The sequence below is a fragment of the Oncorhynchus keta genome, chromosome 30 (assembly GCF_023373465.1).
Source record: "Oncorhynchus keta strain PuntledgeMale-10-30-2019 chromosome 30, Oket_V2, whole genome shotgun sequence".
NCBI classification, from domain to species: Eukaryota; Metazoa; Chordata; class Actinopteri; order Salmoniformes; family Salmonidae; genus Oncorhynchus; species Oncorhynchus keta.
The window spans coordinates 46,983,548-47,010,381 of record NC_068450.1 but is presented as its reverse complement, the minus strand read 5'-3'; the positions used below and the strand labels follow the sequence as shown (position 1 = coordinate 47,010,381).

Sequence of the window (26,834 nt, the reverse complement as noted above, 5' to 3'; positions counted from 1 at the left end):
ACTGTAGGATACCACTGCATTCTATAGTGTTTTACTGTTTAAATTACAGAAAGGTGTTACAGTGTGCTGTAAAATAAATGTATGGTATTTTACTGTGTATTCTATGATAAACTACTGCATTCAGTTTATACAGTGTCATACTGTTGATTAATACAGTAAGTTACTGATAAAATTACAAAAACGCTGACAGTGTACGTCCTCTCATTCCCGCTCCCGACACGTTACCCATCTGACCCTTACTAATGCATCCTGTTGACAAACTCAGGAGGGATGAAGGGGACTTTGCTAGAGGTGACCCGCAACGCTAGTCCCCGGCAGTTCACTCAGAGAGGTCGTGGTCCAAAGTGACACTGTTGACAGGGTCACTGTCAACAGGAGTTGTCCATGATCTGTCCTCAAGCCCCAGCCTCTCCTCGTGTGCTCTTCCCAGAGGGATTTGCACTGCCACCAATGGTCACTCTCTGCCATCCACCACTGGAGCAGGGGCCAGAGGATTCTGCCACGCCATGCCCTTGCTGGCCACGGTGAGCTCATGTGGCAAGGACACTGTCCTGGTTTCATGCACTTAATAGAAAACAAGTTTCCTTTTGTGTATGATTTTCGGTGGGTGAACTGTGAAACCATCACTACCCTTGGTAGCACTGCTGCTACAAGCGGACCACATTTTAGAGAACCAGTGGTGCTCCATTTCACAAACCAATGCTGGCTAACCACTTTGATAGGAGTCAATGAGTATTCATAAATCCATTAGACTTGATCTCCATTCAACACAAGGTCCTCTTGAAAATGTCTTTAAGAAAGCTGACTGTCTATACGGTACAGATGTGGGACATCTGAACACTGGAATAAACATGTACACTATGCAAAAAGCCAGCATGTGCTTTGTGGCCCGATCTGTCTAAACATGTGGCTAAGTAAAGCCTGAAATGTATTTATAATTAGCCTGAAATGGATTTATCAGCGGTGCATCTATCAGCCTGTCAGATATTGAATATTCACCCAAGGGATCCGATTAACAAGAAACAGTGGAGGAGAAAACGTATTCAAGCCCAAATCAAATTCATTTCAGAAAAAAAGATGGAAGACGGTCATTCATGTTGGTGCTAGACATGCCAACAAGACACTGAATGTGTCTCTTTTCATAATGACCTGCGTATTTCTGTCACCAAGCCACAGTATGACAATGCCATTCAGGCTCCTCTCTGTACCCGACAAAGGTCATTGTGTCGAAAAACCTGAAACCCAATGTTGACAGCACAGAGAGCATTGATTTTCCTATTCCTTAATGGACTGTCTAAAAATATGCCACTGTGCTCGGGCCACGTATTCCCTTTCACACAGTTCAACCACGCTACTTCTGACAGACAAGTCAACCTCCTATAATGGCACATTTTTTTGCTTCTACAGTCTGGATAATAACAACTCTGTTATATTATAGTAATGTTCTACAGAGTGCTTTCAGACAGTTGGGCAGGAGGCCTGAAGTATTGACATTTTAGGATGGGGGCATTTAAGAACAGTACAGTTAATAGCCAGGGACAGAAAGAAGATATTTTAATGTCCACATAAATGCTGAGACGCCTGTGAATCTCCGAAGAATGCACAGAGGATGCTCTGGTATAATTTCCTAGTCTGGATCAACGCATAGAGTTACCTTCTAATGGCTAGCAAACATTGAATATGACTGAATCTCTACAGCGAAAGTGGGCCTTCTTATTCATCATTGAAGGGTCTGACAAGTCCTCTTGATGTATGAGTAGTTTATAGTTACATAGCAACCCAGGTAATATGACTTAAGTGCAATCGTTCCAGTTCCTCTGTGGCTACTCTAACCACGATTGTCCAATCCTTCCAAGCACATCTTACACATGTGCTGTATTAGCTGGAAGTCTTCCTTCCCTGAAGTAATCCCTGGCTTTAATTCTCACTGATGCAGAGTGCTTGTTATTAGCCTTCACTGTCGTGCCTGTAAATGTATCCCTCTCACTAGTCACATTTAGTTCTGTAGAACTCTGAAGTGCAATTGTTTTTGCGTGACCCATCTGCACATTCTAATTTAATTGGAGTTTAGTACAACTGCCACACAACATAGTAGCATAACCCTAAATACTGTATGCTTGTCTGCATCTCGGCTAAAAATCTGGGTAAAAGATCGATAGGAATGTAAATCTTATTTGTTACACTTAGTAATTGTTTGCTTTTCTAAAGTCTAGCAACCTTGTCAGCAGGCGTGCCAGCTAAGGTAGTTAGACCAGCTACGCTCACTTGATTGATAGCCTGAAGTGGCTTGGTAGCTAGTTATGAGGTTGGGAGATTGGGAACCTATCTAGCTGGCTAGCTAAAAGTGGCTAGTATTACAGAGAAACAACAAAACATTGTGTTTTCATTCAAAACAATCCCACTATTCTTTCAGCAAACAGATTCTGGTTCAATTGTAATACGTAATATTGGCTATAAACAAGTCTTAACAAATTCCTGATTAAAATATAAGGCATAATTCAAAATATTTCATCTATGTGATTCCAAAACGCAGAAACTATAGAAAATCATTTATTATAGTTGGAAGCACTTATGTCATATTTCAGCTGCTTAGTGATGAACATTGATACTGATTCAAACCGTACCTGTATGTAGTAAATCAAAAGCACTGGATTTTTGACATCAAAGTTGTTTTCTTCTCTCATTTCTACCACTTGTTAATGTGTCGTCTACGATTCTGATCATTAACTGGGAAAAAATGATAACTCCCTCTATGCTCCATCAATACTGTATGATTCAGTGGATGCATTATTCTACTGAAATGGAAGACCGAGTCTTTGACTCCTTTGCCAGCATCAGACAGAAAAAAACAGACCGCACCTTTTCCCTTTACAGGAGTTGGAGACACACACGCAAACAAGCATACGCACACGAACATAAACACACACAAGCATACACAAGCATACACACACACACACACACACACACACACACACACACACACACACACGCACACACACACTCAGATGCAAACATACCTGGACTAAATCATTTAGCAGATTCAAAAAGCCGTGAAAGCAAAATCGCCATTGCTTATTGACAGTGAAAAGCAGTACAAGGTTTAATGAGATCCAATTCAGATCTTCCTTTACCCGTGTAACCCTGGATCGTAGTCTGTGCGTCAGTGCTGACATGGTTAACACTCAATAAAACATCAAAGTGGATGAAGAGCACAGCTCTGGACACACATACACCCACGCACTCAACACCCACACACACACACACACACACACACACATAAAAACACATGTCTGCCATACTGCTCATTAGATTACACCTATACCTGGACTGTGCAAACAAAAAGATGAATAGCCAACAGTCTCTTTCACGAGGTAACATGTGAAAACACGTTAATTCCAATACCAGAGCTTTGTCACATTGATGGGCAAAATCCTATATTTGAAATTGTGTTTTTTTATTTTTGATTGAACCTTTATTTAACCAGGCAAGTCAGTTAAGAACACGTTGTTATTTACAATATTGATTGACCAGCATTATATTACAGATGAGAAATTGCCAGTCCTATTGGTGGACATTTAGCAACTGTACCTCAGGAACTGTCTTCAACTTCCATCCACCCTATTCTGCCTGGTACACCCCCTCTAGCCCCCTGTTGGTGTCTCTAGAGGCAAAAGCATTTAGTGGTCACTGGTTTGCATGCTACACGAGGTAGCGTCATAATAATCCTCCCCAGCAGGGGCAGGCTTTGACAGGTACAGGCTATTTATTATTCAATTATTTTCAATATTTCAGGGCAGACAGGATGTGCATGCAATCATAAATATTTCAGCCTGTTCCTACAAAGGATATATCGATAGGGAGGTGCTGTAGATTCCCTCTAACAATGCTGCATTATATTCAAAGCCCCCTCTTTTATATCCCTCAATCATCCTATGAATCAGTTTCTTCTAATTTACATTCAACAAGGACCTTGAGGAGAGAAAACACATGCTTATCTACGCGTTTCATCACACTTTCAGCTTAGCAGGAGCAAAGATGGGCATGAGCGTAGGACAGAAACGATGCATTGCATTACAACATTTTCCTTGAAAAACTCGCAAGGAACTGATGGCAGAAGTATGATGCGGGGCATTTAAGACATTCGGGCAGCATTCGAAACAACGAAAACAATCTGTTTGCTGTCTGCTACGATTAAAGGGGGAAACAGCCCTTCATATGCAGAGTGGCTATGGCTGTGCAGCTGTGACTCGGTGGTGGGTGGTAGGTGGTGGTGGTTAAAATACAAAAGTAATCCCATGGCCCATAGACATGGCCCTTACAAAGACGAAGGCAAACACCAGTGGTAATTATGACCTTCCACCCAGGCTTCCTGCTGTAAGCCACGATGCAGAGATCGAGTCCCCAAAGATAAATTGCTTTCCACACTGGCATCATATCAATCATGCATAGGGATAAGGTAAGAGGAAGAGAAATCACAGAAACTTTTCATTAACAGCCTGGTGATGACTCAAACGCACCTACCTCTCCGTCTGATTCTTCTCCCTTTTTTTCTTCTGCTGCTGAGTATTGCAGTAACCTAACACAGGAGGAGTACAGTAGCTGGCTGGCTGATACACCGGGAGAGTTGAAGATAGGTCCTTACCTTGAAATGCCATCCAGGATCCAATAGTCCACAAGATTAGCTGACTGAAGCTGAGAGCTCCAAAAAAGAAAAGGATGCTTCTCAAGTTCACCTGGAACAAAATACCGTTAAGCGTTTTTTTTCCCTTCTCTAAATGATGTCTTTCACTGCTGTGTGCTCCTACTTCCTTTATTTCCCTGGTTGTGCTGTATCTTTTCTGTTGCGTCCCTTTGGTATTCCACCTTATTAAACCCAAACGCTGATTGGATCTTCTCCTCTTTTGTTACAGACAGGCAGGCAGCGATTAATTGCGAGATCCACAGAGGGAGAACACTCCTCGTGCGCACTGGCTTCCCTGAAAATGACTAGAGGTAGTCTGTGCTCTCCACACCTCGAAGATGGGAGCTGTCCTCTGTTCAGCCCAGCATTGGGGGGAGGGGTCCCCCAGAGTGCAAACTTTCAGACACCTCTCACCACCCAATAGGAGGTAGAAGTGGATAGCGAACTCTTCTTGTATAATATTCTCTATTTTTCCCCTTCCAATTTGCCTTGTTTTGTTGCTCTCCCCTGTAGAACGCTGTCTGCTGAGAAGTGGAAGAATGAATGCTGCTCTCTCTCTCTTTTTCTCTCTCTCTCACACACACACACACACACACTCTCCTCCCACACCCTGTTGTTTTCGCTCCCTTCCTCTCTCTCTCTCTCTCTCTATCTTTCCTCCCTCTTGCTCTCTCTCCCATGTCTGTCGTCTGACAATTACCTCTTTGGCATTCACAGTCATGTCAGATAGAAAAGGTTCGCCACCTGCACTTCTTAGGATCCCTTAGGGATACAAATAATGGTCTGATAAATATGGGAAACTAAATAGAGAGTGAGTAAAAAAACAACATGAACATTAATGAAGGAACGAGAAACGAGAAAGTGACTCTGACTAACCTTTTTTTCCTCCCATTATTACTGACTCCATGGAGCTTTGGTCTTTTTCATCTCTCTTTTGCAAATGCCTTGTAGTGGATCAGGTCAGGAGTTGATGTTGGCCGACTGTCAAGAGAGATTGAAGAGGGAGACGAAAATAGCAGCAGTAACAGACCAGTGCTCTGAATCGAGGCAAGGACAATCCACGAGATTTAGCAAAGCGTGGATTTATTTACAATTAGCAGCCTAAACAAATTGCCAGCAATTCCCTTATCACTCAGTGCACATACACACAGAATATTACCCTGGACGCGGAAGCTGAATGAAACAGTATGCACAACAATTAGAAACAAAAGAAATAGGTCCCTTGGACATTTCAAGTGGAGCATCGGCATGTATCTAAGCTATGTCTTTACACTTGATTATTAAAGTAACGTTCAGGCGTAATCCGTTTGTCATGTACTTAGGAATAGCATGACAGCATGTGTGTGTTATTTTTACAAACCAAGCATAAATAATGACTGATGATTATCACCTCAGGAATTAAATTGCTGGGAATCGTGACAGTGTGAGAAATTTCACTTTTTGTTTACTACATTTATTTTTCTCACGTAATCTTCACGCCTTCCGAACATTTATCCAACAAGACTCACGTGACTGATGCTCTTATACCCGTGTAATGCAGTAATTACTCTGGTGACAACATGTTGTGACAGTTAAGATAATGTTGTTACTAGAGTAATTACACAGGTAAAAGAGAATCTTAATGTAAAGTGTTACGGACAAAAGGACATTAGATCATGTTTTACATAGATCGTGATAACAGGAAGGAGCATGACCTTGATCTCTATAAGTCATTTAACTATGAAGCTAAAAGATGAAGAACCCTCAACCGGTCCACTGACCCCTGCATCCTTTCCATCATCACCATTACACTCCTGTCTTTCCTAGAAAACACATCCATTGGCACACTCAATCACAGCCAATGGCACACATCAAATGGCCCACCCAACTACCGACTCCAGTCTATCAAAGAGTGTGGTTGAAAATGTAACTGGAACTATTCACATCACAGACCAGCTATCTAACCATTATAATACAAGAGACCGAATCATTAGCAGGTTTTTAATGCTCGCTCCTTTCTTTACTGTTGAACTACAATCACGTACTGTGACAGTAATGTCTGTGTTATAACTGTGCTGTTACATTGCACCAATGATAAATAACATTTTACAATGTTCTAGAATGGGATGTCAAAGCAATCAAATTGCGAACATAAACTCCTCAAAATCGAATTGATGGGCTCCCTGAAGAAGACATAACAACCCAGAAGTGAAATGGCTAGACTTAGGACATATTTTGACATTGGAGTCCAAGTTTTTAAAGGCCCGAAGCCAGACCTAAGAGTGCTCTGTGTGGACTACAGTGCTCGCTCTACAGTGTCCGCCTAATGTGGGACAGCTTGCAGATAAGCCCGGGTAAGCCTTCTGGCTCAGACACCGGCACGGGCCTCTCCGCATCTCATTATCCAGGTGGTGCCATTTCCAACACAACTCTCCATGGTCCAAACCTACATTCCTCTAAACAGCAGTGGCATGCACACAGCCCATTTGCAATTCCGCGAACATCATTAGGACTCAAGTTGCTTTGCAAACTGCTCATATCCAGGGCATCCTATTTATATAATCGTTATACATAAAATATACATAGACACAGGTATGAATGGCTACTTATCTGACGTACAATATTCTTGGAATGGTAAGCGGTAGCTTTACGTGAAGCAGACTACGCTTAACTTGTAAGGCTTTCTTCAATTGGAACAAGTTTCAAGTTGTATTAGTGGAATGTAAAGCATACACATGGTATACACCGTCCAACAGAATGCTTACTTTCAGGTTCCTTCTCGACAATGCAACAACAAAATAAATAATACAAGTTAATTAAGAATACGAACATAAAGTAAAAGGCTCAGTAGTATAAAATACACATCATCCAGTATTTGACATATCTTAGTGACGTAAATGATAAATGCCAGTCAGATACAGTGCCAATGGTAACAGCAGGATAAAATAGGTGTGATTAAAAATATACACTTGTTGAGCGTCAAAAGAAGGACATTGTGTTGGTGTTGTTAGTTGGCAACTAAGAAATGGGTTTTGTCAGTCACATTTAAGGATCTGTGCGAGGCGTTATTCACAATCGCTGTGTTGCCTTCTTGGACTCTCCAGGCAATTTCTTAACCACTCACCCTATGGGTCTGTTTGTCTTGTCTGCATTGTCAGCCCAAAGAGTCCCACTGATTAAACCTAGGGATTTCCACAAAGTGCTTGTCTGCCACTTTTGCCTCAAGGTACATGAAGCAGCTCGTCTCTACCTCATTGATCAACAGTGGAATTGATATTGAGACATGTAAAGGCATAACTAATTAGGGTATCATGGTTCATTAACTAAGCCTCGTTATGAATAAGATGAGAAAGACACCTACTGTACTCTTCAATATTAAAGAGTGTACCTGTCATGCAAAGGGAAAACTCAACCACAATTTGAGTTGTTTCTTTAAGTACATTAAACGTTCACCATTTAAATTATTTTGAGTAAAGCTTTTGCGATCTGGTTTGTCTTTCTACTTAACAGTGTCAGCATTACAGTGCAGTATTCAGAGCCCTTCACTTTTTCCACATTTTGTCACGTTACAGGCTTATTCTAAAATGGATGATACTGTTTTTTCCCCTCAACAATAAAACACAAAATCTTTCATAATGACTAAGATTTTTTTTTTTTTTGACATTTTTGAAAATGTATTAAAACTTTAAAACAGAAATATCACATTTACATAAGTATTCAGACTTTACTTAGCATTTTAGGGTATGATGCTACAAGCTTGGCACACCTGTATTTGGGGAGATTCTCCCATTCTTCTCTGCAGATTCTCTCAAGCTCTGTCAGGTTGGATGTGGAGAGTCTCTGCACAGCTGTTTTCAGGTCTCCCCAGAGAGGTTTGATCGGGTTCAAGTCCGGGCTCTGGCTGCATTGTCTTGGCTGCATTGTCAGAGCTGCATTGTCTGCATTGTCTTGGCTGTGTGCTTAGGATCGTTGTCCTGTTGGAAGGTGAACATTCACCTCAGTCTGAGGTTATGAGCGCTCTGGAGCATGTTTTCATCAAGGATCTCTCTGTACTTCCCTCGATCCTGACTAGTCTCCCAGTCCCTTCTGCTGAAAAGAATCACCACAGCATGATGCTGCCAATACCATGCTTCACCATAGGGATGGTATTGGCCAGGAGATGTCTGGTGCCTGGTTTACTCCAGACGTGACGCTTGGCATTCAGGCCAAAGAATTCAACCTTGGTTTCATCAGACCAGAGAATCTATTTTCTCATGGTCTGAGAGTCCTTTTGGTGCCATTTGGAAAACTTCAAGTGGGCTGTCATGTGCATTTTACTCAGGAGTGGCTTCTGTCTCGCCACTCTACCATAAAGGCCAGATCTGTAGAGTGCTGCAGAGAGGTTTGTCCTTCTGGAAGATTCTCCCATCTCCACAGGGGAGCTCTGTCAGAGTGACTATCGGGTTCTTAGTCACCTCCCTGACCAAGGCCTTTCTCCCCCGATTTCTCAGTTTAGCCTGGCGGCCAGCTCTAGAACGAGTCTTGGTGGTTCCAAACTTCTTCCATTTAAGAATGACGGAGGCCACTGTGTTCCTGGGGACCTTTCATGCCCTCCCCTTCCCCAGATCTGTGCCTCCGACACAATCCTGTCTCTGAGCTCTACGGACAATAACTTCGACCTCATGGCTTCGTTTTTTGCTCTGACATTCACTGTCAACTGTGGGAATTTATATAGACAGGTATGAGCCTGTCCAAGTCATGGCCAATCAACTGTTTTTACCACAGGTGGAATCCAATCAATTTGTAGAAACATCTCAAGAATGATCAATTGAAACAGGTTACACCTGAGCACAATTTCGAGGGTGGGTCTGAATACTTATGTAAATAAGGTATTTCTGTATTTTATTTGATACATTTGCAAGTATTTCTAAAAACCTGTTTTTCCTTTGTCATCATTGGCTATTTTAGAATAAGGCTGTAACATAACAAAAAATGTGTACAAAATGAAGGGGTCTGAATACTTTCTGAATGCACTGTACATATTAGTCCTACAAAACAGACCAATTCTTGCCTCGAAGCAGTCACTGTATGTTAACTCAGTTAATATGCAGGTAGGCTTTGAGTCTGCCCTCTGGTTCAGACAATCTACAAAGAGAGATGGGATTACTAGCAGACCGAGACAGACCTCTCAATTATAAAATGTATGCTGAACTTCATGAAGTTTAAGTTTATGACCTCAGGGAACTTTTGATCACTACAGACTCTTTATTGTATCAACAATCCTCAGATTCTATACTGCTAGTCCCTTTACAGCATGCTACCCCAATCTTCATCTGTGTGAGGACAGAAGCTTGGAGACGAGAAGCAAATACAGGGAGTGAACATGATGGGCAGCCTGGTGCCCCTTGAGCGACAGAGAGGGGGAGCAGGAACAGGCTTGACAGTACCCTCCCTTCTAGGGGCGCCCCCCGGCGTCCCACCGGAGCGAGCTTGACGGACCGAGACACGGGAGTCGGACAAACCGGCTGAGGTGTGGGACCCCAACGAGCCGGCTGAGGCGTGAAAGCCTGACGATCCCGCTGAGGCGTGGGAGCCTGAAGAGCCGCAGCATGACGTAGGATGGGAGCCTGCCGAGCCAACCGAGGCAAGAAAACCTCCCGAGGCAGCTAAGGTGTGGAAGCCTGACAAGACAGCTGAGGCAACCCCGGTTCCTCTGGCAGCGACACCTGGACCCGACGTCACCAACACATACAAAAAACAAAAAAAACTCCCTGATGCTTCGAATTGTGGTGTCAGCATTCTGTGTGGACAGACGCTTACAGACGAGAAGCAATTACAGGGATTGAACATGAGCACCAGAGAGGGGGAGCGGGAGCAGGCGTGACAATGTGGATGGATGTTAATAAACATAGGGCTGGTTTCCCGAACACAGAATAAGTTTAGTCCTGAAATAAAAAGCAGATTCTCCATTGGGCAGGCAGAGGTCAGTAATCCAGGGCAGCGTCAGAAAGGTACAGGACGGTAGGCAGGCTCAGGGTCAGGGAAGGCAGAAAAGTAAAAACCGGAAGGACTAGAAAACAGGGACTAGAGAGAACTGGAGTATGTGAAAAAAAACACGCTGGTAGGTTTTGACGAGACAATACGAACTGGCAACAAATGGGTAAAATGGGTGACACCTGGAGGGGGGTGGAGACAAATACAAAAGACAGGTGAAACAGATCGGGGTGTGACAAAATTGAGGTGAGAAATGCTGAGCATATTGCAAAATGAAGGTTTATAGAAGAAGTAATGTTTCCCAGAGATAACCACGTTCTTTCTTTTGTGTCTTCTCTCGACAGCAGGGTAGCCTAGTGGTTAGAGCTTTGGACTGAGTAACCGGAAGGTTGCAAGTTCAAACCCCTGAGCCGATAAGGTCGTTCTGCCCCTGAACAGGCAGTTAACCCACTGTTCCTAGGCTGTTATTGAAAATAAGAATTTGTTCTTAACTGACTTGCCTGGTTAAATGAAGGTTAAATTAAATTGACGGCTCTTGTGCGATGTCAAGAACTATTTTTTGGACGAGTGTTTTGCTGATTTTTAGTTACTTATTTTATTTCACCTTTATTTAACTTGACAAGTCAGTTAAGATCAAATTCTTATTTACAATGACGGCCTACCGAAAGGCAAAAGGCCTCCTGCGGGGATGGGGGCTGGGATTAAAAATGTTAACATTTAAAATATTTAAATATTTGACAAAACACACATCACGACGAGAGACAACACAACACTACATAAAGAGAGACCTAAGACAACAACATAGCAAGGCAGCAACACATGACAACACAGCATGGTAGCGACAACATGATAACAACAGAACATGGTAGTAGCACAAAACATGGTACAAAAATGATTGGGCACAGTTAACAGCACAAAGGGCACGGAGGTAGAGACAACAATACATCACGCAAAGCAGACACAACTGTCAGTAAGAGTGTTCATGATTGAGTCTTTGAATGACGTAAATGATAAATGCCAAACTGTCCAGTTTGAGTGACTGTTGCAGCTCATTCCAGTAGCTAACTTCAGCGAACTGAAAAGAGGAGTGACCCAGGGATGTGTGTGCTTTGGAGACCTTTATCAGAATATGACTGGCAGAACGGGTGTTATATGTGGAGGATGAGAGCTGCAGTAGATATCTCAGATTGGGGGGGGAGTGAGGCCTAAGAGGGTTTTATAAATAAGCAACAGAGATTTTACTGAGGTGTATTGTGTGCAGTGATGTGTCCTATACGGAGCATTGGTGGTAAATCTGATGGCCGAATGGTAAAGAACATCTAGCTGCTTGAGAGCACCCTTACCTGCAGATCTATAAACTTTGTCTCTGTAATCTAACATGGTTAGGATGGTCATCTTAATCGGGGTTAGGTTGGCAGCTGAGGTGAAAGAGGAGCGACTACGATAGAGGAAACCAAGTGTAGATTTAACTTTAGCCTGCAGCTTTGATATGTGCTGAGAGAAGGACAGTGTACTGTCGAGCAATACTCCCAAGTACTTGTATGAGGTGACTACCTCAAGCTCTAAACCCTCAGCAGTAGTAATCACACCTGTGGGGAGAGGGGCATTATTCTTACCAAACCATATGATCTTTGTTTTGGAGGTGTTCAGAACAAGGTTAAGGGTAGATAAAGCTTGTTGGACACGAATAAAGCTTTGTTGTAGAGCATTTAACACAAAATCCGGGGAGGGGCCAGTTGACTATAAGACTGTATCATCTGCATATTATTGGATGAGAAATGTTCCTACTGCCTGACCTATGTTAATGACGTAAATTGAGAAGAATGTGGGGCCTAGGATTGATAGACTGGTGGAATGTAGGTCCTACTATACAATGCAAACTGGGTGTTAGGAAAATTCTTCCAAAGGTGTACCACCAAGGCAGCTTCACAGAAAAGAAAGTCACAGATCTGCTGCATATGTGCTTGACCATAACACACTCAGATATTTAATGAAGATCACCAATATTTGTTGTATATACCGCATCTAATTTTTATTTTGCTTTGGATAGTAGTGTCTGCTAAATTAATCAAATGTAAACATAAAATTGTGATGATGGCATACTGACCATTTTGACATGTCAAATGGTACTTTAAAGTAATCTTGGCTGACACTACATTGGCCTGTCAGTTAACAAGTGCCCGGTTGTGACCCCAACAACGACTAAAAGGCTCAAGTTGGGATACTGTCCAACTCTTTTGAGACCATTTGAATTTCAGTGGTGTTTAACCTTCCCGACCCACACCACCTCACACTGTTTTTTATAAACAGTAGGTTATTTTAATCCCTTGAGTCAGAGTTAATATTGACTATGTATGGCTGTTGTGGGAAGCTATTGACAGAGTCATTGAACTGTTAATAATGTTTTCCTGTGGTCAATATTAGTCTATGAGCTCTTACTGTAAATATTTGTATTCAGGTCTTAAACTGAGTAGAGAATGGTTTTGTAGATAGTACAATTTGTGTACTACAAATGATATCAATATGATGCGGTTGAATAGCCCAGACAGCCCAGAAGACTACTCTGTCTTTCCAAAATGACCCTTGTCTCTTAAGGATCGGAACCTTTTTCTCAATTTTCGCCTGAAATGACATACCCAAATCTAACTGCCTGTAGCTCAGGACCTGAAGCAAGGATAAGCATATTATTGATACTATTTGTAAGGAAACACTTTGAAGTTTGTGGAAATTTGGAATACAACACATTAGATCTGGTAAAAGACAATAGAAAGAAAAAACATGCTTTTGCATTTTTGTTGTTTGTTCCATCATCTTTCAACTGCAAGATAAAGTCAATTATATAACTAAGGACTCTAGGCACAATTTGGATGTTGGCCACTGTAACGCCGTTCTTCGTTTGTCGAAAAAGAGTCGGACCGAAATGCAGCGTGGTTGTTACTCATGTTCTTTAATGAAACAAATGACGATACATGAAATAACTTAATAAATACAAAAAACAACAAACGGAACGAGAAACCTAAATTACAGCCTATCTGGTGAACACTACACAGAGACAGGAACAATCACCCACTAAATACAAAGTGAAACCCAGGCTACCTAAATACGGTTCCCCATCAGAGACAACAAGAATCACCTGACTCTGATTGAGAACCGCCTCAGGCAGCCAAGCCTAAACTAGACACACCCCTAATCAACCACAATCCCAATGCCTACAAAAAAACCAATACGACAACACAATAAACACATGTCACACCCTGGCCTGAACAAATATATAACGAAAACACAAAATACAATGACCAAGGCATGACAGCCACTGGCAGCAGTGTTTGTGCAACGTTTTAGACTGATCCAATGAACCATTGCATTACAGTTCAAAATGTTGTCTCAAGTCTGCCCAAATGTGCCTAATTGGTTTATTGATAAATGTTCAATTACATAACTGTGCACTCTCCTCAATCAATAGCATGGTATTATTTCACTGTAAAAGCTACTGTAAATTGGACAGTGTAGTTCGATTAATAAGAGTTTAAGCTTTCTGCCCATATAATAATCTATGTCCTGGGAAATTTCCTTGTTACTTACAATGTCATGCTAATCACATTAGTGCACGTTAGCTCACCGACCCGCGGGGGGGGGGACACCGATCCCATAGAAGTTGAAAGGAACACATTTGTACTTTAATTAATCTCAATGACTTTGAGTTATTTTGGCCACAGTATACAATTTCCCTTTAATAAAGTACAATATAAAAATCTTGAGGTTCAGGTTGGAATCAAGTGCAATGTATATTTTGTATTTATTTTATGTATTTTTTTATTTCACCTTTATTTAACCAGGTAGGCCAGTTGAGAACAAGTTCTCATTTACAACTGCAACCTGGCCAAGATAAAGCAAAGCAGTGCGACAAAAACAACAACACAGAGTTACACATGGGATAAACAAATGTAGAGTCAATAACACAATATAAAATCTGTATACAGTGTGTGCAATTTTATTTTTTTACACCTTTATTTAACTGGGCAAGTCAGATAAGAAGAAATTCTTATTTTCAATGATGGCCTCATGGTTTAGTACCTTGTCAGCTCATGGGTTTGAACTTGCAACCTTCACAGTTACTAGTCCAACACTAACCACTAGGCTACCCTGCCGCCCCAAATGAAGTAAGAAGGTAAGGCAATACATAGACCATAGTGGCGAAGTAATTACAATTTAGCTATTTACACTGGAGTGATATATGTGCAGATGAGGATGTGCAAGTAGAAATATTGGTGTGCAAAAAGAGCAGAAAAACAAAAACAAATACGGGGATGAGGTAGTTAGTTGGTTGGATGGGCTATTTACAGATTGGCTGCGTACAGCTGCAGCGATCAGTGAGCTGCTCTGACAGCTGACGCTTAAAGTTAGTAAGGGAAATATAAGTCTCCAACTTCAGTGATTTTTACAATTTGCTCCAGTCATTGGCAGCAGAGAACTGGAAGGAAAGGCGACCAAAGTAGGTGTTGGCTCTGGGGATGACCAGTGAAATATACCTGCTGGAGCGTGTGCTACTGATGGGTATTGCTATGGTGACGAGTGAGCTGAGATAAGGCGGAGCTTTACCTAGCAGAGACTTATAGATGACCTGGAGCCAGTGGGTTTGGTGACAAATATGTAGCGAGGACCAGCCAACGAGAGCATACAGGTTGCAGTGGTGGGTAGTATATTGGCCTTTGGTCACAAAACATATGGCACTGTGATAGACTGCATCCAATTTTCTGAGTAGAGTGTTGGAGACTATTTTGTAAATGACATTACCGAAGTCAAGGATTGGCAGGATAGTCAGTTTTACGAGGGTATGTTGGCAGCATGAGTGAAGGAGGCTTTGTTGCGAAATAGGAAGCCGATCCTAGTTTTAACTTTGGATTGGTGTTGCTTAATGTGAGTCTGGAAGGAGAGTTTTCAGTCTAGCCAGACACCTATGGATTTATAGTCGTCCACATATTTTAAGTCAGAACCGTCCAGAGTAATGATGCTCGTCGGGCGGGCGGGTGCGTGCAGTGATCGGTTGAAGAGCGTGCATTTAGTTTTACTAGCATTTGTGAGCAGTTGGAGGCCACTGAAGGAGTGTTGTATTGTGTTAAAGCTCGTTTGGAGGTTAGTTAACACAGTGTTCAAGAAGGGCCAGATGTATACAGAATGGGCTTGGGCCAGTTGCTGTAGTAGTGCAGAGCTGTTGGACGGGTTGGGGTAGCCAGGTGGAAAGCATGGTCAGCCGTAGGGAGATGCTTTTTGAAATTCTTGATTATCATGGATTTATCAGTGGTGACAGTGTTTCCTAGTCTCAGTGCAATGGTGGACAGCTGGGAGGAAGTACTCTTATTCTACATGGACTTTTACAGTGTCAAGGGCAGTCTGGAGTGAACCAAGGGCTATATCTGTTCTTAGTTCTTAGAATGAATAGGCCATTTATATACTGTGCCAAATATTACCGTCAATAATACAATCATAAGGACAGTGAAATTCATAGTGAAAATACATTACAGGACAATGAAATGGACATATAATTTTACCTTTAAAGGAAAGTAAGAAAGTACCCTTTTTAACAACATGTTCTACCAAGTCACCAGTTGATAGACATTGCAAGTCATTGATTGTATTATCCAGTTTTTTGGGAGAACTGTCCATTTTTACGACGTGTGCTACTCAGACACGTGGGTGCCTTTACTGCCTTTTCCATGAACCTGAGATATCGAGTGATGATGATGTCTATTAGTATTCTGAAGCAGGATGGTTGTAAGATCAGTCTGTGCTTTGTCTCCCTGTCTACACGAGAGGGACCAAGTAGCCACAATTTACTGTCGACAGGAAGGACAATGACCTCCATTTAATGGTAATTAACAGATATGATGGATGAAAATATAAAGCCTCCCAACCTTCCGGAATATCTGATAGAGAAAAATGCACTGTTTGCATTCATTTGCATACTGTAATGAGTTGGCATCGAGCAAGGGAAAGATTAAAATGTTATTATCTTTATACTGTTTTTAGGATGGAGGGTAGGTACAAAGTAGCAATGGCTTATTGCACACGAAACCCCAGTAGGGGATGTGAGTCACATTTACTTGTAAGAACCATCTGAAATATTATTTTCTCTGACTAAATGGTGCTTTTATAAGTAGCAGATATTTGCATAACAGTACAACCACTCCCCTATAATTATTTTTCCTCTCCTTACAGTGTGAAGTACCGGATACTGATCATAACATATTCTATTGCACTGTTGCCTGTTCAGATGTTTATGTACTAAAGGTAGACAGAGAGATTGAGTAATAGCACATTAGTCAATAATATATAAAAAAGGCAGAATGACACATTTAAACTATTACGGTGCATCGTAAATCAATAATGACACAACTCCTCTTGTGGGTTGACAAATGCCTATATGTGTTTAATATTGGTGTTTTAGTCTATCATTCAAAAGTCACTGATTGGGTTGCACAGTTCAGCCTATTGGAAGGAGGGCCGTGTGTTAAGCGATTTGGGGATATTACCAGTTTTACATTCACTTGAACTCAACTAATAAACACCATGTCTGGCCTACCTCGCGGTTGTCCATGATGAACCAAGTTATCTCCCATAATAATAGTCCAATACCTTCGTAGCCTCGAGCTGTCTGTGCCATAGGCTCGTCCCTGGGTGGCATATGCAGCTTGTTTTGGTCAATACAGGGTAAGATTAAATGTACCGGCAATCTAGATTCAACAAGTTGTGACGATGTTGGAGAGACACTCTTATTCCGAATCCAATTGGATTAGTGCAGCTAATGCTTACTCATTCATTGCACTGCTGAACTGGAGAGATTTTACGCCACTTCCTATAAATCCAGTCAGCCCACAAGACAGCCACAAAGTGGAAGGACTGGACAGCGTGCTCCTCCATTGAGCTGGACATCAAGATGGTATTTTTAAAATTCTGGACGGGAAGAGTTCCTGATCCTGACGTCAAACTGTTTCTAAACAGGTACTATACTATTTTACAACCTGCAGTGAAAACGGTGGATAAGTTCAGGATATGGAATAGAATATGGTATAGAATACGCATGGATAAAACCACCAGTGGGCAGTCTTTAACAATCCCTAACTCAATCTTCCTGGGCCCTTACAATGGGAAGTTCTCTTACCCTGGGCAGACCCCTCTGTGTTACATCTGCCAGGAGCTGGAACACCAGGTCAAGGATTGCCTGGAAGTGTTGGAGATGCGGGAACTTTGGACATAAATCCAGGGACTGTTTGTGTCCAAGCAAGTGCACCATGTGTGTAAAAGAGGGCCACAACTCAGTCTTATGCCTACTAAGCAAGGGTTGGTCCCCAATCCATCTCAGAGGAAGATCTGTAAGAGGAGAGAGAGAGAGAGAGGCAGAGCCACCGACCCAGAGCCATGCTCCCTTCCCCACAAGAGTGAGTTCCCCCCCTCCTCTATGCTCTCTTCCCCACCAGCATTGGTCCCCACCACTCAAGCAGGTGGAGTGAAACGCCATTCACACTTCACAATCTAAAGTCAAGGAAAAAAGAGAGATGAGAAACCTGTTCCCAATAGAAGGTAAGCAAATAATCTAAACGAGTTTAGAATAAAAGACTTTGCAAACATTGATGATTTCAAATTGAACTGCTTCCTTTGAGTAATGAAAATAAAAGTGATAAATGTATAGTGTACTGTATAAAGCACCTGATGCAAATAAGAAAAAGGCGATTATTTACGAAAGTAAGGGGCTCTTTATGTGTGGGAAATTCAATAATTATAGGTGAAGATTTTAGTACGGTGACGGATCCAAATGATCGGGTATCTCAGACAATTTCCTACATTTTGATGGTAACCCCAAGAGTAATAAAAAAAATCCCATAAAAATGTGTCCGTTTAAACGTGGGCCGCATCTCAATCCAACCGCATCGCCAATGGAGGCCTTCCGTATCTACGGCCATGAGACAATCCCCAAAAGTCGGTCTTATCACAAAAACATCTGTAGCGTCCGAATGGATTGGTCTACAAACTAATATGTTGTTCTCCGTTTGCTCGGCGACCCAAACAAGCGTCAAGGGACATGTCCGAAGTCGGTACCGCAAATCTGTCTGTAGTGTCCGAAAAAGTCTGGGCGATACATTATTAATATGACACCTGTATGGAAAGCTGAGACTCTCACGAACATGTGTACATGTCGGTACCAGTTTAGAAATGAATGGATGTATACAGTGCTTATGGAAAGTATTCACACCCATTGATTTTTTCCACATTTTGTTGGGTTAAAGTCTGAATTAAAAATGGATTAAGTTCATATTTTGTGTCATTGGCCTACACACAATACTCCATAAAGTCAAAGTGGTATTATGTTTATAATTTTTTTTACAACCAAATTAAAAATGAAAAGCTGAAATGTCTTGAGTCAATAAGTATTCAACCCCTTAGAACCCCTAAATAAGTTCAGGAGTAATAATGTAGTATAATAAGTTGCATGGACTCACTGTGTTTGAAAATAATACTGTTTAACCTCTCTGCGCACGGAACCCGGTAGCGGGCTGAAATTCCACAACATAAGGTGATTGCTACATAAATAGTCATATTAAACATTCATGAATATACCAGTGTCTCACATGTATCGGAAGCATAGAATCTTTCTAATCCAACTGCGTTGTCAGATTTAAAAAAGGATGTACTGCGAAAGAATACGATGCGATTATCTGAGGAGAGAGCCCCATAAAAAAACTATTTCAACCAGCACAGGCTAACAAAATCACAAACAGCATTAAAATAAATAGTTTACCTTTGACGATCTTCGTCTGTTTGCAATCTCAATGCTCATTGTTACACAATGAATGATCTTATGTTTGGTCAAATCCATTTTTATAGCCTAACACGAAACATTTTGTGAACTGCTTGTGTCGTGAATTCCGTCTCATTCCATTTTCGACGACACATTCGAGGGTAAATACCCACACAAAACGTGACTTTTCCAGTCATGTTTGGTTTGTAACACAACCAAACTTGATGGGCCATTTCGCGGGAGGTATTGACTGAAAGAAACCGATTTGAAGACAACAAGTAATGACATCACTGTGCACCAATGATATGACCACTGTTTCGTTGATTGACTGTATTTTAACCAAATGACCACTGATCATCTTGAAATATAGCTGGGTAGATAGCCAATGAGCTGAGGTAAACGGCAATATGCAATGGTTATGTGTTGGAAGACCGACGTAAAGAGAGTCATTCGCTATTGAAGTTTCATACTAGAAGGAGCTACGCATATTAAACACAGCATTGTTTGGTAAACGCGCAGATTCAGCTGTTTATATATCAATCAGTATGGCGACTAAGTCAGGGAAAGCTAAATCAAAGTCTAGATATACAGGTGTACACACAATTTTAGAAGAAATTGATCGGAAAAGTGAGACAGAGATTGTTGTAGGACGATTCATTTAGCGATCCCCAAGTGGAGAAATATTTTTTGAACGGAGAGGACATATTTTGGACTGGTAAGTTCTTCTCATGCTTGTTTGAAATTAATAATATAAAATATTATTTGTGATTTTTTTAAATTTTGGAAGCAATATATAAAATGTAATGCAATGAAATGTGAGATGCGTGTGTCTGCCGCCCCGCCCCAACCCACATGAAATAGCCTATTTGAGGCTGTTGAGGGGAGGGCAGGCCCACAAAAATGGCCAAAGTGAAATGGAGACAGTAGATCTAGCTGGTCTGTCGTAATATAATAGAGACAGTAGATCTAGCTGAAATGTCATAATATAAAAGAGACAGTAGATCTAGCAGGTTGATAATAATATATCCAACCTTATGTTCCCTGTAATCTATATATATATATATATATGTTTATTATACCTGTTGATACTCACTTTACAGCAGAAAGAGACTGCTATGGCACCTGGCATCAGCAGCACAATATTGTGTAGAGCTTTGGCAAAGTGGGTGGGGTTATATCCTTCCTGTTTGGCCCTGTCCGGGGGAGTCCTCGGATGGAGCCACAGTATCTCCTGACCCCTCCTGTCTCAGCCTCCATTATTTATGCTGCAGTAGTTTATGTGTCGGGGGGCTAGGGTCAGTTTGTTATATCTGGAGTACTTATCCTGTCCTATCCGGTGGCCTGTGTGAATTTAACTATGCTCTCTCTAATTCTCTCTTTCTCTCTTTCTTTCTCTCTCTTGGAGGACCTGAGCCCTAGGATCAGGACTACCTGACATGATGACTCCTTGCTGTCCCCAGTCCACCTGGCCATGCTGCTGCTCCAGTTTCAACTGTTCTGCCTGTGATTATTATTATTTAACCATGCTAGTCATTTATGAACATTTGAACATCTTGGCCATGTTCTGTTACAATCTCCACCCGGCACAGCCAGAAGAGGACTGGCCACCCCACATTGCCTGGTTCCTCTCTAGGTTTCGTCCTAGGTTTTGGCCTTTGTAGGGAGTTTTTCCTAGCCACCGTGCTTCTACACCTGCATTGCTTGCTGTTTGGGGTTTTAGGCTGAGTTTCTGTACAACACTTTGAGATATCAGCTGATGTACGAAGGGCTATATACAGAAATTTGATTTGATTTGACTAACATAGAAAAACAAACATAGACTGCCCACCCAACTCACGTCCTGAGCATACTAAAACAAAGATAAAATAACAGAACTAAGGTCAGAACGTGACAATAGAGTTAATCACAGGCAAATTCCTAGATGGGAACCTGGTTCAGTCTGATTTCCAACAGACACGAAGAGACAAATTCACCTTTCAGCAGTACAATAACTTAAAACAAGGCCAAAAATACACTGTAGTTGCTTACCAATACTTTGTTTTATTTTATTTATAAAAAATGTTTTGTTGCTTACCAATATGTCATAGAATGTTCCTGAGTGGCCTAGTTACAGTTTTGACTAAAATCGTCTTGAAATTCTATGGCAAGACTTGAAAGTGGCTGTCTAGCAATGATCAACAACCAATCTGACGGAATGTTTTAAATATTGTATAACCCAGGTGTGCAAAGCTTTTAGAGACGTACTGTACCCAGAAAGACTCAGAGCTGAAATCGCTGCCAAAAGTGATTCTAACGTATTGACTCAGGGGTGTGAATAATTATGTACATTTGATATTTCTGTATTTCATTATCAATAAATGTGCAAACAGTTCTAAAAACATGTTTTCACTTTGTCATTATGGGGTATTGTGTGTCGATGGGTGAGAGAAAAATATATATTTAATCCATTTTGAATTCAGGCTGTAACACAACACAATGTGTAGTAAGGGGTATGAATACTTTACTCTGAGACAGTACTTTAATTGTGAATGATCTGCTTAAGATATTTTTCTCTGTAGTGGCCAAGCTTTCATCACGGGCAATGGCCACTGCATGCCTACAAGTACTCAACTCTTAATGTTTTATGGAATCCATCTTTTCTAGACAGCTTCTATTTACTAGTTAATAGACCAGACTTTGTGATAACGAAAAGGGAAAATTGCTACTTCAGACAGGAGAGAATAGGGCTTGATATGTTTTTTTTTCAGCTATGGTGCTTCTGCTATGGAGGAAAGAGAAATTGAATCATCCAGGTGCTAACAAACTGCCATGTTCCCCACCCCTGGGGACCTCTACACGTTGTCTAGAAAAACGACTGGGGCAGCACCAGGCTTTGAGAAAAGCGCTGAAATCCCTCGCTGATGGGAGGGTGCCCGACAGCTATGCAAAAATCACTTATTCTTCCAGGAGACCATAATTAGTGAATCATATCTGGTTAAAGAAGTGTGAAATAGAAAATAGGTCTCATTTGTGCTATGATGTGTTTGTGGCCTCCGCTCTTGTTTCTCCCTTCCACTTCCATAACAAAGCAATCAAAACAGACAAATTATATAACACGCTGCTTCCGTAGTTGTCGACTTGGCATACAGATTCTTATGAATTCATAAGAGGAAGTGACTAAGAAGTTACAATAAATGAGCATTTGTCCTACTATTGATGCTGTCATGCTTTTGGAGAAGTTTATTATGGAATATGACTAAGTTGTAGGTTCGATTTCTAACATGCAAGGTAATGCAAAGCTCCTGTGCTCACCAGCTACATTTACATTTACATTTAAGTCATTGAGCAGACGCTCTTATCCAGAGCGACTTACAAATAGCTACAGGCACTGGAATAGGTTCACAGAATGTCAGTGAGGGTTTATTTAAACAGAGTTTGAAGTCCTCTACCTGCCAACCAGTGGCGACCCGTCATTCAGAACCCCACATTTTTAGCTTGATTGTTTAGTATGTTATTCTGGGATTAATACGTGTCACATATCAGTTTGCAAACAATGTAAAAAATATATACATCATTGAGTTAATACAAGCATGGTCTCTTTTTTGTTTTCTTGAGTAAGGCAGCTCCAAAATGCAGCGTTCTGTCACTCATGGGGAAACTACATCACCACCTAAGGGTAGAGCTAGAAAAATCTAGCCCCTTGGGTGCTGCCATGGAGTTACATTAGAAGTCTAAGGGTAGAGCTAGAAAAATCTAGCCCCTTGGGTGCTGCCATGGAGTTACATTAGAAGTGCACATCCCAAGAAGGCTCAAGGTCATTGACCGCAGAGAAAATGAGGTCAAATCATGTTATATGTACAGTAGCTTTCATTGGACTGATCATGTCACCATCATGAGTCAAGTCAAATGGCAAATCCTCGTCATACGAAGAAGCACTCCTGTGCTCCTAATCTCAGCTTGTTACCTGTATAAAATACACCTGGGAGCCAGAAATCTTTCTGATTGAGAGGGGGTCAACAACTTATTTCCCTCATTAAAATGCAATTAAATTTATAACATTTTTGACATGGGTTTTTCTGGATTTTTATTGTTGTTATTCTGTCTCCCTCTGTTCAAATAAACCTACCATTAAAATTATAGACTGATCATTTCTTTGTCAGCGGGCAAACATACAAAATCAGCAGGGGATCAAATACTTTTATTCCTCACTGTGTTTGAGTGCTGACTTGGTGTACAGGGAGAACACTGTACGAACAGCCCATATTCTGAATTTTGTCGCTGTACATTTCAAAAGTGCTAAACAAGTTGTTATATTGACTATGTCCGTCCTAGCTTGATCATCATTGTCTTAATCGACATTACGGAATGCCTCTTATGCGATTGTCGTCCCCCTATGCATAGTTTGTACATCTCAATTGTCATTAGAAACCACATTTGCATAATAAGCAAGTCAGCCATATCAGCTATGTTTTTATTAAAGGCAGTAAATGAGGCTGAATGAACTGTTTAGCTGCCAGACAAGGCTCCGCTGATAGCCAGGTGTAGCAGTGGTAAGATTTTAGGACTGCTGTTGGGACAGCTTTATGTAGGCCCTAACAGTTTGTGGGCACCATTTGTCACCTTTATAGTGCAATTAATGTATTGTTTATTGTTGTGGTTTTGCAAGCATGCATCCCACGTTATTATTATTTTTGCCCAACCAAGATGTACATGGTAAAATCACCACTGTTGCCAACACATCTTTCCCATAATTTAAACTGGTACTGGGCTACCTTCAGATGAGGCTTGTAAAGCTTGTGGGCTTCCTAAAGCAAAACAACTGACATGTTTGTATTCGTGAGAGTCTCACATTTACATGTTGAGGTATATTATTGTGTAGCCCAAACTGTTTGGATGCTACAGACATAAACTGGCAGATCGGTGGCACCGACGTCAGTCAAGTCCCGTAACGCTTGCTAACATATGGAGATTTAAGTTTTATTTATTTATTTATTTTATTTCACCGTTATTTAACTAGGTAGGCTAGTTGAGAACAAGTTCTCATTTACAACTGCAAACTGGCCAAGATAAAGCAAAGCAAGTTGACACATACAACAACACAGAGTTACAAGGAATAAACAAACATACAGTCAATAATACAGTAGAAAAAAGTATATAAACAGTGTGCGCAAATGAGGTAAGATAAGGGAGGTAAGGCAATAAATAGGCCATGGTGGTGAAGTAATTACAATATACAAATTAAACACTGGAGTGATAGATGTGCAGAAGATGAATGTGCAAGTAGAGATACTAGGGTGTAAAGGAGCAAGATAAATAAATAAATACAGTATGGGGATGAGGTAGCTGGATGGGCTTTTTACAGATGGGCTATGTACAGATGCAGAGATTTGTGAGCTGCTCTGACAGCTGGTGCTTAAATCTAGTGAAGGAGATATACGTCTCCAGCTTCAGTGATGTTTGCAATTCCTTCCAGTCATTGGCAGCAGATAACTGGAAGGAAAGGCGGCCAAAGGAGGAGTTGGCTTTGGGGGTGACCAGTGAGATATACCTGCTGGAGCGCGTGCTACAGGTGGGTATTGCTATGGTGACCAGTGATCTGAGATAAGGTGGGGCTTTACCTAGCAAAGACTTGTAGATGACCTGGAGCCAGTGGGTTTGGCGATCAGTATGAAGCGATGGCCAGCCAACGAGAGCGTACAAGTCGCAGTGGTGGGAGGTATATGGGGCGTTGGTGACAAAACGGATGGCACTGTGATAGACTGCATCCAATTTGTTGAGTAGAGTGTTGGAGGCTATTTTGTAAATGACATCGCAGAAGTCAAGGATCGGTAGTGTGGTCAGTTTTACAAGGGTATGTCTGGCAGTGTGAGTGAAGGATGATTTGTTGAGAAATAGGAAGCTGATTCTAGATTAGATTTTGGATTGGAGATGCTTATTGTGAGTCTGGAAGGAGTTTAAAGTCTAGCCAGACACTTAGGTATTTGTAGTTGTCCACATATTCTAAGTCAGAATCGTCCAGAGTAGTGATGCTGGACGGTCGGGCAGGTGTGAGCAGTGATCGGTTGAAGAGAATGCATTTAGTTTTACTTGCATTTATGAGTAGTTGGAGGCCACGGAGGGAGAGTTGTATGGCATTGAAGCTCGTCTGGAGGTTAGTTAACACAGTGTCGAAGAAGGGCCAGAAGTATACAGAATGGTGTCGTCTGCGTAGAGGTGGATCAGAGAATCACCAGCCGCAAGAGCGATGTGATTGATGTATACAGAGCAGAGAGTCGGCCCGAGAATTGAACCCTGCGGTACCCCCATAGAGACTGCCAGAGATCCGGACAACAGGCCCTCCGATTTTACACACTGAGAAGAAGAAGTAGTTGGTGAACCAGGTGAGGCAGTCATTTGAGAAACCAAGGCTGTTGAGTCTGCCTATAAGAATGTGGTGATTGAGTCGAAGCCTTGGCCAGGTCGATGAATAAGGTTGCACAGTAATGTCTCTTATCGATGACGGTTATGATATTGTTTAGGACCTGGAGCGAAGCTGAGGTGCCCCCATGACTAAATCTGAAACCAGATTGCATAGTGGAGAAGCTACAGTTGGATTCTAAACGGTCGGTAATATGTTTGTTAACTTGGCTTTCGAAGACCTTAGAAAGGCACGGTAGGATAGATATAGGCATCTTGCAGTTTGGGTCTAGAGTGTCTCCTCCTTTGAAGAGGGGGATGATCACGGCAGCTTTCCAATTTTTGGGAATCTCAGACGATATGAAAGAGAAGTTGAAGAGGGGTTGCAACAATTGTCAGATAATTTTAGAGAGTTTCCAGATTGTCTATCCTGGCTGATTTGTAGGGGTCCATATTTTGCAGCTCTTTCAGAACATCAACTATCTGGATTTGGCTGAATTAGAAATGGGGGAGGCTTGGGCGAGTTGCTGTGGGGGGTGCAGGGCAGTTGACCGCTGTAGGGGTAGCCAGGTGGAAAGCATGTCCAGCCGTAGAAAAATGCTTATTGACATTCTCAATTATAGTGGATTTAATGGTGGTGACAGTGTTTCCTAGCCTCAGTGAAGTGAGCAGCTGGGAGGAGGTGCTCTTATTCTCCATGGGCTTTACCGTTTCCCAGAACTTTTTTGAGTTTGTGCTACAGGATGCAAATGTCTGTTTGAAAAAGCTAGCCTTAGCTTCCCTAGCTGCCTGTGTAGATTGGTTCCTAACTTCCCTGAAAAGTTGCTTATTACCGGGGCTATTCGATGCGAATGCAGTACGCCTCAATATGTTTTTGTGCTGGTCAAGGTCAGTCAGGTCTGGAGTGAACCAAGAGCTATATCAGTTCCTCGTTCTACATTTTTTGAATGGGGCATGCTTATTTAAGATGGTGAGGTAGGCACTTTTAAAGAATAACCAGGCATCCTCTACTGATGGGATGATGTCAATATC

At 41.7% G+C, this 26,834-nt stretch overlaps 1 protein-coding gene across 1 annotated transcript in view; it reads right to left on the bottom strand.

Annotated features, from left to right (window-relative positions):
• Positions 1 to 5,270, bottom strand: part of LOC118363584 (leucine-rich repeat and immunoglobulin-like domain-containing nogo receptor-interacting protein 2) — a 357,562-nt gene extending 352,292 nt beyond the window's left edge. Inside the window, exon 1 of the mRNA XM_035744577.2 lies at positions 4,643 to 5,270. The gene's annotated coding sequence lies outside the window, so the exon portion shown is untranslated. The remainder of the gene's footprint in view (positions 1 to 4,642) is intronic.
• Positions 5,271 to 26,834: the final 21,564 nt, after the last annotated feature.